At 39.5% G+C, this 12,798-nt stretch overlaps 1 protein-coding gene across 12 annotated transcripts in view; it reads left to right on the top strand.

Moving 5' to 3' along the window:
* Positions 1–12,798, top strand: part of SV2C (synaptic vesicle glycoprotein 2C) — a 394,932-nt gene that overhangs the window by 88,604 nt on the left and 293,530 nt on the right. The window contains exon 3 of one of the 12 annotated variants that reach the window (XM_072958512.1): positions 2,034–2,226. The exons of the other annotated variants lie outside the window; for them this stretch is intronic. The gene's annotated coding sequence lies outside the window, so the exon portion shown is untranslated. The remainder of the gene's footprint in view (positions 1–2,033; positions 2,227–12,798) is intronic. 12 annotated transcript variants of the gene reach the window in all.

The raw sequence follows: 12,798 nt of genomic DNA, 5'->3' as shown, positions 1-12,798 counted from the left end.
CAGCCTGGGACATAGTAAAACTGGAAAAAAATATTTGTTTAATGAAGACATAAGTGATATTCTAAGTGGCTTATGCAAGGTCACAGAGCCAGTTACTTGTGGGAGCTGGGATTGTACCATGTTGTGCTACTCGGAGAACAGTAGCCTTCTAACAATTGCCCCAAAAAACACTCCGACACTTGGATGAAGGCAGTAAACCCAAACAAATTTCTTCTCCATGTCTCTAGAAGAAGTAAAAGCTGCAGCTTTATATTCTTTTTCCTTTGTATTCTGTAATTTATAGGAAGATGAACAGAATGCTAGTGACATATTTATTGTCACTTCAATGACAAATAACTTTCTGTGGCTTTTTAATTAAGCAAATGTTGCATCTTGGTGAAAACGGAGACTCTAAGGGGAAAAAAAGCTAATTTTGAGAAATTAGAGGAAGAACTTGATCATCACAGAAATGTCTGATGCAGGACAGCTCTTGGTATCATTTTGTGTGTGAGGAGCTATAGGCTGCCCTTTCCGAGTGCCTCTTCTTGGCTCCTCATCTACCACTCAGACTGCTGCGATTAGGTCCCTCTCCTGGTCCAAAACATATAGTCAAGTGATGGATATATGTAGTACAAGATGTAGGCTTACAAGTTTAAGGAATTAGCTATAGCCACTTTCTTAAGCAAAAATCCTTGGACTCTTTAGAAAGGGGCTGAGGGCAGAGCAGGCATCCTGAGAGCAGACTTCCAGAGCTCTGAAGGAGGAGAGCATATCGAGGCACTGAGAACAAAGATGTGGTACTAACACCATGGTTTAAAGATTGGGCCCACTTTTATCTGTCAACAGCGAAGACACCACCAGCAAAGAACAGAGGGTGTCAGATGTTTGGGGCTCCCCCAGCATTTTGTTTCAGAGGCTGATGTATCTACCAAGCTTGTGCCAAAGATTGCTGTGAGCATTCGATAAGATAACATATAGGAGGTTATTTTTTAAATCTGTAAAGTATAAGATGGTATCTGGTACCGTTCATTTATTTATCCATTTATTCAAGAAGTAATCATCTAGTGTTGGCTGTGGGTCAGAAATTGTGGTAGGCTCCAGGCATACAAACGCAAGTCCTTCATCCCTTCAGAAAGTTCACAGTCTAGTGGAAGAAGCGGACATGAGAACAGATCACTGAAAAACAGAATGTGTGCCATGGAAAAGGATTGTGTGAAGTCTTATAAAAACATAGATAAATAATAGATGTTTAAAATATTTGTACTTTATAAATATTTCACTAATCCCCATTTTGTCCTGTGAAATACTATTATTTTTCCCACTTATACATTAAATAACTGAAGGGCTAGATAACACAGGCAGTAAGTGATAGATCTGGTACTCAGAGCTAAATATTCTAATTCAAAGTCTGGTTGTTTGCCCCCCAATTTATCAAGCTACTTCACTTAGGAGGAGGGTCAACCTGAATCAGAACTGGAAATCTGCGAGTTGGGAGAAAACCAAAACACATTTTGAGGGAAAATATTTAATGAAATAGGAAACTTCATTGCATAGTGTGAAATGAAGAAAGCAAGGTACAAAGCACCCCAGAAAATGAAATTCCTGTAACATGAAAAATCATGATGATTTGATGAGTTTTCATAGCTCTCGCCTGCCTGTAGAGACTAATGAGTTTTCACTAATAGTAAAAACTCTTATTTCCCTGGCTCTACCTCTTTCCTGCAATAAACAGAACTTAAGCTTTTTATGAGACGTGTTCCAGGGTGGGGGTGAAAAAACAAAGTTCCAAATAAACCTCAGACTTCTGGAGGTGGGAGGTTTTCACATGTGCTCACCAGGGAGGCTGGCCCAGTGGGCACTGAGGCCAGACCTCTGTTCCACCAGGCCCATCACAGATGTCCTCAAGCCACCTTAGGGCCCCAGGACAGAATGCTCTCCTTTGTCATAATCTCTAAAAGGGTTTCAAAGCGGTGTTGCCTGGGCCCCAGTGTGTCAGAGTTTAGAGAAATTGCTTTTACAGTTCCTGCTCACAGCGTGCCCCCATCCACTCCCAGGGCTGAGAGCGATCAAACGCACAAGTCCTGTACACCACGTACGCAGCACCTGGAACCACTCCTTCCCTCCAGCAACGAAGGCTTTTCTCAGCAGATCAGTCTCATCGTGGAGCATTCCGTCCTGCAGGCTTCCCAGTCTTCCACAAACAGGGTGCCGGAGGGCAGCCCCTGAAGTTGAACAGATCAACCCCAGGTACACCCATGGACTCAAGGGTCAAACTCTGCTTATATTTCACTTATTAGCAGTGGGTGCCAGTATCATAGGGGTGGAGAAGGAGAGTTCCTCCTTATGAGTTGCAATATTATGTACATTTTAAAAACATGTATATTGATTTTATGAATAGGAAAATTTTTTTTAAACACAAAGAACATAGACTCTTAAGAATAAGCAATTTGAGAAGGTTATTTTAAAAAAAAAAACCAGAATGATTTATCATCCCCTGGGTTGGTTTGAAATATGACCCTTCTTATGAACTGGATGACTTCTCAATCTTAGGTTTCTATGAACCACTTGGGTTTCTTTTTTCTTTCTTTGACTCATATCTAAGCCAGAGACAGTAGGACTCTGTACAAAATTACTGAACATTGAAATTATTGAAACACTAACATCAGGGCTTCTTTGAGTTTCAGGTTGAAATGACTCCCATATAGGTCCCATTTAACTGTGCTTGATAGAAAATAGCAATATTCACTTTGATCAAAGTTATATGTAATTAAAAAAAAGAATTACAGGCCAGGGTAGCTTGACACGGATATAAATTATCCTCACTGAGCTTTCCCAAATTTACATCTGCTCCAAGGCTTGCAGCTGTATAATAGAAGTTTCTTTCAGAGTTATTTTAGTTAATTTCAATAAGATAAAATTATCAAGTGTAACAAAACATTCTTGGGAAGACAGAAGGGATTCATGGCACTTCAGTTGACATTGAAAGAACTAATGAGCTTTGCTACTGGTAATTTTTGCTTTCATATTTGCTTCAAAGAATGATACCCAATTCATAATTCTTAAACACATACATCTTTCCCATTTTTGTTTTTCTTGCTTAGTGCCAGAGTTTTCCTGGCTAGTACTGGAATATGCTGAATAGGCTGGCTCTACTTTTTATCTGCGTATTCCGTAGATCTGGTGGCTCTGAATCCAAGTCACATGAATAATATTGAAGACCAAATGTTTCTGATGAACATACATTATGTATAGCCAGATATTGCCAACAAGTAAGGGAAAAAAAGGCTGATGTGAGTCAAAGCAGTACTTATAAGCTGCATTCCTGTCAGACTAAATGTGTGTATGGCCATAAAGGACCAAAATTCTTTGGTAAGCAGTCCTCACAGTTGAGGAATAAGACACAACATTTTAATATGTTAATCATTAAAAAATTCCTTTTAGTAGTTCCTTTTCATCCCTTTGCCTCCCTTCGCCCCTAAATTACAGTAGACCAGAGGCATCAGTTTCTTCTGGGAAGCAGTGTTATAGTAGAGAGGAAAAAAAAGGAATCAATTCTCAGGTTTGAGGTTCAAAATGAACTTGAGTCAGTTTGAAGAAAAAGTTTTGATTTCAAAATCCTGATTTTTGAATATCAAGAGCTAAGATTCTGAAGGACTCGGTGCATAAAAGTCTTATCATTAACACAGAAAGAATTCATGTGGATGTCAGAGCTTGTTTTTCCTGTTGGAGAGGAGTTACGGGTCCTGCAGTTTGGGGTAGGAGATGAGAGTTGCAGAGCAAAAGAGTTTGATACCAGTGAGTATCTCTGAGGAAGGGTCTTGTGCTTTGACTCCCAAATGGAGCTGAACCCAGTGTGGAAGATCAGAGGCATGTGTGTGTTCCAAACCACATACAGTTGTGAGTTTCCAAAGGCAGTGCTTTGCTTTCTAAATGAAGCCAGGCCATGTGTCAAGCACCTAGAGGAGTTCTAGGATCCAGCAAAGCAACAGAACAGAAATAGAGCACGAGGCATCTGGGCAGACGGTCTGAGAGAGCCCCAGAGGCCCCTTTGACTGTCGTGAATAATGCTGCAGTGAACCTGGGCATGCAGACATCTCTTCCACATAGGATTTTGTTTCTTCTAGATATATACCCTGAAGTGGAATTGCTGGATCATAAGGTAGTTCTGTTTTTTGTAAATTGAAATATAGTTGATTTACAGTGTTGTACTAGTTTCAGGTGTAGAGCAAAGTGATTCAGTTATGCTTATACATGTATATAAACATATACTTATGTATATTGTTTTTCAGGTTCTTTTCCATTATAGATTCTCATTAGATGTTGAATATAACTGGTTCCCTGTGCTATACGATAGGACCTTGTTTGTCTATTTTACATGTAGTAGTGTGTGTACGTTAATCCCAAACTCCTGATGTATCCCTCTCCCTCTATTCCCCTTTAGTAACTATAAATTTATTTTCAATGTCTATGAGTCTGTTTCTGTGTTTTAAATAAGTTCGTTTGTATCATTTTTAAAGAGTTCACGTATAAGTGATATCATATGATATTTCAGTTAGTAATAATCTCTAGGTCTGTAATGTAAATAATGGGACATAATGAAGATGCAGAGTTCTAAAATAGAAAAAACTGGGTCTGGTTTTGTAAAGGTAATATTAATTTCAAGAACGTAATGAGAACTTTTCATTTATGGTTAATTACCACGTGCCCTAATATTTACATATACAGGTCATTTGTGTCCAATTAATTTTGTTGTAAGTTTTACTGGGTTGCACCATTACACAAATAATGATAAGTTTTTATTTGCTTAGCTCATTCTAAGTGCCAGGTACCATGCTAATCACTTTATATAAATTATTTTATTTAGTCTAGTACTCTGCTCTCAGTCTTCGGGTGCTCACTGAACATGGTCATTATCTTTTTTATTTTAAGAGAAGCAAATTACATTTTGTAAAATATTGACTAGATCCTAAAAACTGTAGAAGTCCTGAGGACAGACCAATTGTGTATGTTTGGTATTTATCAGAACTTTTACCATCAAAATTCTGTATGTCATACCAACAAAAACATATTTTTATGGGAATTTCCGCCAATTCTTCTTAGCCTCTAGGAGAAAACAAGGAAAGAAAAAGCTTGATGAGAGTTGTTCTTCATAAGCATTCCCTCTTCCCTCCTTTCTCCCTCCAACCTCCTACTCCCCTCCCTCCCACTCCCTCTATTCTGCTCCTCCTTTGCCCTCCTTCTCTTTATTCTCCTCCCCACTCCTCCCCTCACCTCTATTCTACTCTCTTCCATCCCCCTCTTCCCCCCCCCCCCACTCTGTCTGTCTCCTCTCTCCCTGCCAGATCTGGCAACACCCATTAAAATACTCTCAGGTGCGGTGTGGAGACTTTCGGGAAGGGGACAATCTGTAAATGCAAGCAGAAACGTTTCACGCTTCCTCATGTTATTCTGGAAAAGGACAAAAGTTACCAATTTTAAGTTTTACAATATCCTAGAAGGGCATGTATTCCTCTGTGGACATCCAGCTATGGTGCACTGGAAATTTGTGACTGAATTCAGTTGAGGCTCACTGGGTCTATTAACAAAAAGAACAGTACAAAAGGTCTCTACAGCATGGTACTTCCTTTATGGGTCAGCAGTTGGTTCTGCAGCGTGTGTGATGGCTTGAACACCAGACAGAATTCTCCGGAAGGTTTGTAATCCAGGGGATTGCATTTCAGAATGCAATTTTTGTTCACTGACCTTTATGAAAAAGAAAGAAGACACTACAAATTGATGATATGAAAGTTGGAAATTCATGGGTGTGAGCACTCTCCTGAGGGAGATTTCAGGAAAATTTAAAAATGAAAATAGAATCTACATTCAAGAGAAAGACACATTTGAGAATGGAATGTTAAATACTTGTGGACCGTTTATATTGATTTGACAATGTTTCTTTTGGTGAAGAGTCACAATAAGCAAACCCTCTTTGTCGTGTCCTAAGAGAATTCTTGTTTTAGGAGTAACTGGCTAAGAGAGGCGCTTCTCTGCAGCTTTTCTTACATCTCTAATCATTGGAAGGGCAGTGGGTGTAGTGGAAAGTGCGGAGGGTAAGAAAGCTGGATTCTAGTTCATGTCCTGTCACAAATCTATGTGGTCGTAACAGTCAACTCCTCTGAGTCTCCGTCTTTCCATCTATAATTTGGAATAGTTGAATCATACGTTCTTTAACGATCCCTTCCTGCTCTAAAATGCTATGGTTCAAAGTGGAGATGATTGAAAGTACCCTAAAAGAGTGAGGGTATAGCTCAGTGGTAGAGTGCATGCTTAGCACGTATGCGATCTTGGGTTCAGTCTCCAGTACCTCCACTAAATAATAAATAAATAAACCTAATTACCTCCCCCCCCAAAAAATAAAAAAGAAAAAGTACCCTGATAACAGCATGTAATGTTGTTCTCACTTTTGTAGGCTGTAGTGCATGAGCAAACCTTTGTCTGGCAGAGTTTTGTTTCAAAAGCAGCGCTGTTTTTTCCACAGATGCTGCTCTGCTCCTTTGTTGGAGGGCCAGTTCATTGCTGGCCCATTATATTAGTGTCAAAAGGAGGCTGAGGCTGCATTCAGCCTAATTTGTTGTTGAAAGAAAGCAAGTTCAAAGCTGTGTCCCCAAACAATTAAATTCTCTTTGCAATACCCTGCGAACACTGCTTAGATGGATCAAATTTATGTTTTAAAGAATATTAGGTTCTTTTGCGTAACCTTTGATTTTGCGTATCTCCTCCCATAATATGTCAGTGGATTTCATATTGGATAGAAGAATTTAATTCTCTCATCTTTTCTAAATTTGAATTGATTATGGCTTTCCAGATTTCTTTACTTTTTCCAAGGCAAATTGAAGTAAGTCTTTGAGTGCTAACTTCTCTTTTTCATTTAACACATCATTGCTGCTTATCACTTCCTTTCCCAAGGGCAGTGCTTGTAACAGTCCCTCACTGGCTGACTTCTTGGAAGAATCCCTACCTCCAGGGCTGCAGTGACACTTCCCAGGACTCTGAGGGAGCAGGCTCCATCCAGGCATTCTTGCTCCTGCCCTTCCTCACTCATGTAAGCCCTCACCAATTCCTTTCTTCCTTCCATTCGCCTTGGATCCCTCCACTTGTCTCCGTCTCCACTTCTTCCATCCTAGTCCCAGCTTTCATCACCTCCTGCTTGGACAACAGCCTCCTGACTGGTCTCTCTGCTTGCAAGCCTACCCTCTCTGATCTGTTCTCCATACCGCGGCCATACTGCTCATGCTGCTGGACATGGTGTTGTCATGTTACTCACTTTACTCCCATCCTTTGGCAGCTTTCCCATTGCGCAGAAATAAAATCCCAACTTCCAAGACTATGTCTGTGGTAAACACTGTGTTGTCCTGCCAGATTTCCCTTCAAAAAAGGACATTTTGCTCTGGCTAGTGGGAATGCTATCAGTAGATGCCTTTAACTGTCAGCCGCTTTAGTGGCAGGGAGCTCCCTTGCCCCAGGTCCTACCCTTCCCAAGGTGGCCCACATCCAATCACGGGTCAATGCAGTGGTGTAAAGTCTTGGGAACCTTAGCTTGAAGGACCATTCTACCTGAACATGGGATTGGCTGCAGCTGTCATCTGGGCCTGAACCTCAGCTCACATCTTGCTCTGCCCATCTTGCTTACTTCCTTCCCCTCTTTTGCAGATGTTGATCCAGAGGGAACCCTTTAATAAACATCCTACAAGCTAAACTCCATCTCAGAACCCATCCTGCAACAGTGAATTATAATGCCCTTTGTTACCTGGTCCTTACCTACTTCTCCAACTTCTTCTCATGCCACTGGTGCCCTTCAGCACCACACACGAGTCTACTTTCGGTTCTTGGGCGTTCGTTCCTACCTCAGGATCTTTGCACCTGACGCTTCCTCTTCATGAAAGCTCTTCTTCCAGTTCTGTCTAATTCTTGCTATTCTGTTCTCAGCTTGAGTATCACTTCCTTAGAGAAGCCTTCCCTTGGCCTGCTCCCACCATCATTATTAACCTAACAATATAAATTAGATTTTTCCTCTTATTCTGTTCTTTTATTCCATAAAACTGTTCACAGTTTGTGATTATGTATTTACTTGTCTGTTCACCAGTATATACTCAGTGTTTCCTCCACATTTAGCCCAGTGCTTGGCCCTTCATAGATGTTCAGTAAATAATGGCTGAATGAGTGAATGGACTGGAGAATGCTTAAGGGAAGACCTGAGTACCTCTAGCCCATGGCCACTTACCCTGAGATCACCATTCAGGGATCTAGACTGGGCAGGGCTGCCCTGGGGGCAGGACCAACACCACCACTGCCAGTTGCTCAGCTGAATATTTTGATACAGGCAAGTACCTTCTATGTCTAGTGGGGAACTGTCTGGGTTCCAGGCCATCTGCTGCTGTGCCTGCCTCCCTTTCCTGTCTCAGTCACCTCCTTTCTTCTACAGCAGTCTGCTCCAGTTTCTGTCTGTGATCTCTTTATGCTTTACAGTCCCACCTTGCCTACCTCGCTTTGCTCATACCACTGTGTCCAGCGTCAGTGAGGGCACCTCATTCCCCTGTACTTTCATAGCCCTTTGGGAAGACCCTCTCACCTTGGGCCACATACAGCCTTCCTATAAAACACAGGATCACTATTCGATTCTAGTGAAACTTAGGTACTGTTATTTAGCATGTAGGTAGTATATCAGACAGAGGCTAAGAATTTTACAAGGATGACTGCATTCAATTTTCATTCGATCCCAACCATTCTATTGAGTACTTACTGTTATTATCTCCATTTTATGAAGCTTAGATGATGAAAGTGATTTGTTCAAGGTAAGAGGGGACGCTGGGATTCAAACTCAAATGGTCTGATTACAGGCCAACCAATACTCTTAATCCTCCACTTCATTAGGCTCTGGTTGTATAACAGTCCATTGAGACCAAAGGACATTGCTTTATTTCCTAGTAAACAGAGTTTGCTTCTTTTTATTTTTTATTTTCATATTTTTTCATTAAAGGTATTACAAGATATTGAACATAGTTCTCTGTGCTATACAGCAGAAAGTTTTTTAAAAATCTATTTTTATATATAGTGGCTAATGTTTGTAAGAGTTTGCTTTAAATTTCCCTTTGGTTTCTTTCTTTCCTTGTTTTAAAACATAAAGAAATTTTGAGAAAGGAAATTGGAATGACTTAGACCTTATAGAAATCAGTTTCATTGTGTCATTGTCTTATTAATTTTGCTTTTGAGTCCTAGTCCATAGTAATGGGGAGTTGGGGAGGATCCGTGATCACTGGGAGGCCACTTGTACTTGTGTTCTCCCCTCCTCGAGGGTGGAGAGGATCAGGGAAGAAGCAGTGGGCGTACACTGGTGCTGGAATGATGGACAGGAGCAGACTAAGGAAAATAAATTTTTTTCATTTTCAGTTATCTTGTGCTCTGTATCTTGTGTACTAACCTTTGTTACATTATGGAAAAATAGTCAATGCTTATAAAATACTGACATATAGAAATGTTACCAACATATTTAACTATGTGGCAAGTTTTCTTACAAGAAATGCCCATAGGTTCATTACTTTTTAAATATCTTACCTATAATGTAATAGTGTATATACTGATTTTTCTTAGACATGGTTGAAATTTCATATTCGGCTTCACAATATGAAACCATGTATTCAAATGTGACACTCAAAAGTGAATTAAGTAAAAAAAAAACCTTTATTTTGTGCTTGCTCTTTGAATTATAAGAATTAAAAAAACAAAAGTGAACTTTTTAACCTACCATATTGGTAAAAATTTTATCAGCTTTTTTCATCAAAAATTGATAAAATTTAGTGTCTGATACTGGTTAGAATGTAGAAGAAATATGTTCTCTTATATACTGGAATAGGAGGGAAATTTCTGTGAAAGTTGACTCAGCAATTCCATTTCTTAGAATCTACACTCCAGAAATACTAAATCATGTGCACAGTAATTGATGTATAAACCACTGCAGCATAATTTTAAATACTGTAAAGTTAGAAACAACTATCAATAAGGAAAGGGTAATGATTATTGGTATAATTAAGGGTATAATTATTAACATAAGAGATGCTGTTAAAAGCCATCAAGAAGGTCTTAATTGACTGACATATATTTAAGACATATTAATGATTTCAAAAGCAAGTTATTATAAAGAGTAAATACAGTATTATCTTTCTTATGTTAAAACATATGTGACATTATATACATAGAGACGTACAAAGGATCTGAAAGGCTGTTACTAGTGTTTATTCCAGGGAGGGCATGGGGAGAGTCAGTCTTTGGTGAAGAAGTATAGGAATTTTCACATTCACAGTTTTTCTGTACATTTCTGTATCTTTTAGTTTCTTTGCACTGACTATCCATACATGATATACCTTTGTAACTTAGAAATGAAAAATTTTGGGTTAGATTAAATTTATAGCTATTTATTAAAAACTGAGCTTTATGCATGGTGCATGTGGCGTTTGAATTACGCTACATTATTTAGATATTATTGCAGTGTGACCTTGGAGTATGTTTTGTTACAAGGAACAGAAACTTGTTACAAAAGCGTGAGTAGAATTGAGGGGATTTATTGAAAACCCCCTAGGAGTTAGAAAACTCATACAATTCAGCCTTTAGGGAACAGGGAAGGTCTAAAGCTTTGCTTCTCTTTTCTTTTCCTTCCTTCCTTTCTTTCTTTGTCTCTCTCTCTTTCTTCCTTCCTTCCTTCCTTTCAAGGCTGGTACTAGGGATTGAACCCAGGACCTCATGCATGCTGTGCATGCTAAGTGGGTACTCTACCACTGAGCTACACTACACCTTCCCCCTCCCCTGAAGCTTCTCTTTCTCTCTCTCTCTTTCCAGAGCCCCAGGGTGTCTTACATCGGCTTCTTTTTGCACATCTGCACAATTCTCCTTTGCAGACCGACCTCTGTTTTTTGGTTTGTTTGTTTTCAGTCATCCTATGGTTTTACAGGCCCACTGCCATTTTGGGCAGAGGAAATTCTGGGAAACACTTTCAATAAAGATTTTGATTCTGCTAGTTTACTGTATCTAATATTTGCTTTTTGCTTTTAGAAATTAATTTCTAACTATTAATAGTATTTAAAAGTTCACTGACATGTAGTCATTGTTTTTGGCGTAGGTCCTGCTATAAAGTACGGCCCAGTTTTATATAGAAAGGACTAGTCTAGTCAGAAGTTTGTGGGCAGTGACATATGGGATGGGACCAGGCAAAGTGAAAAGATGCATTATTTCGGCAAAGCCTTAGTTCATATAGCTAAAGGCAGACATCATGTTATGAGCAGAGCGACAAGCTTACTGATGTTGAGATTCTGAGCTAGTGCCTAATAATTACTCACTCTTCGTTTTGCTTTACCTTTACTAATTCACAAGGACGTAAGTTGACTTACACTTCTACTGATCCTCATTGGAACATAGTCTTTAAGGCTGCCACACTAGGACAGGGGTTTATGACAGGAATTGATTGCTAGTTGAGCAGCGTGTCAAATGTGCGTTACCCTGTCAGTTACACTCCTTAAGACAGGCAGTCCTTGCCTTGCACAGTAGTGTGGGATACAAGTTTGCCCATGCAAGCTGATACTATGCAAAATGATCTTAATAATCAATGGGGAAATGATGATTGTTCTGTGATCTTTCAAAAACTTCATCAAAACATTAAAAACTCTCTTCCTGTCACATTTGTATAGGGAAATGAAAAAGACAGTAAAACTAACATGTATTCAGTACACTATAAATTATTACATAAGAAACATTGAGAATTAAAGCATTTTGTTTCTTTGTAAGAAAGTTATTAAGTATAGTTTGAAGAATAATTGTCTTCTTGTCATATTGCGTGTACGGAGTATATGGAGTGAGCATCTTTTCTCTGCCTTAGTGGCTGTCATTCTCCTTCCAAAGTCTGGCTCCCAACATTTCATTCTTTATGCTTTCAATGTTGTGAAACATCTCTGAGAGTCCATTTACTGTAAAGGTTTTTGCTGGTGTCACTTCCTTGAGACATCTTCCTCCTTTTTATCATAGTCCGTTTCTTCATTTTTGCAGATGAGTTCACCCTTGCTGAGTTCCTCTGGTTGCATATCTAGTGCCTCAGATATTGGCAGTGTCAACATTCCCATGATCAGCTATTTCCTCGTTTATTTTTGATTCATATTTCACCTCTAGCGTTACCACTTGTTGATTTTTTTGCACATTCCCCTTCATTGGCCAATTCCCTTTTCCAGTTATCCATTTTTATAAAACGTTGCATGGGTTTATTACTGGGAAACAAAGAGGTAACACTGTGATAGGCTTTGCTGTGAGTGGACTGAATAACAGATTATAGGCTTCCTTCAGAACCCGTGGCTGACCTCTGATCATGATGTCCATCTCGTTTTTTAGATAGTGACTTCCGAACTGAAGGGTTAGTAGTGAAGTTTGTACTTTCTGCAGTTGCTCACAATTAATATACATTGTTAACTGAAATTCAAATTGTGTTATTGGGGAACTGGTGTTATTTAACTAACCTGTGGCAACTGAAATTTATGCATATTTATGTGGTACTGTGCAAGTTGGGAACAGCCTGTATTATATGCTAAACAGAAAGGCATTCACCAAAAGAAAACATGCTTAAGAATGTTCATAGTGGAAGCGAGTGGCCAAGGTGGGCGAGCAGGCAAATCCCGAGCTCACCTCCTCCCGCAGACAGGCCAGAACTACAGCTATTTACAGAGCACATATGGACGCAGAAGACGGGAGGACTAGCAGAAAAGCTCTTCTACAACTGACGATATAAAGAAGGAACCACAATGAGGT

The sequence above is a fragment of the Vicugna pacos genome, chromosome 3, assembly GCF_048564905.1.
Source record: "Vicugna pacos chromosome 3, VicPac4, whole genome shotgun sequence".
NCBI lineage: Eukaryota > Metazoa > Chordata > Mammalia > Artiodactyla > Camelidae > Vicugna > Vicugna pacos.
The sequence above is the reverse complement of the archived record's forward strand: the minus strand, read 5'-3'. Positions and strand labels throughout refer to the sequence as shown.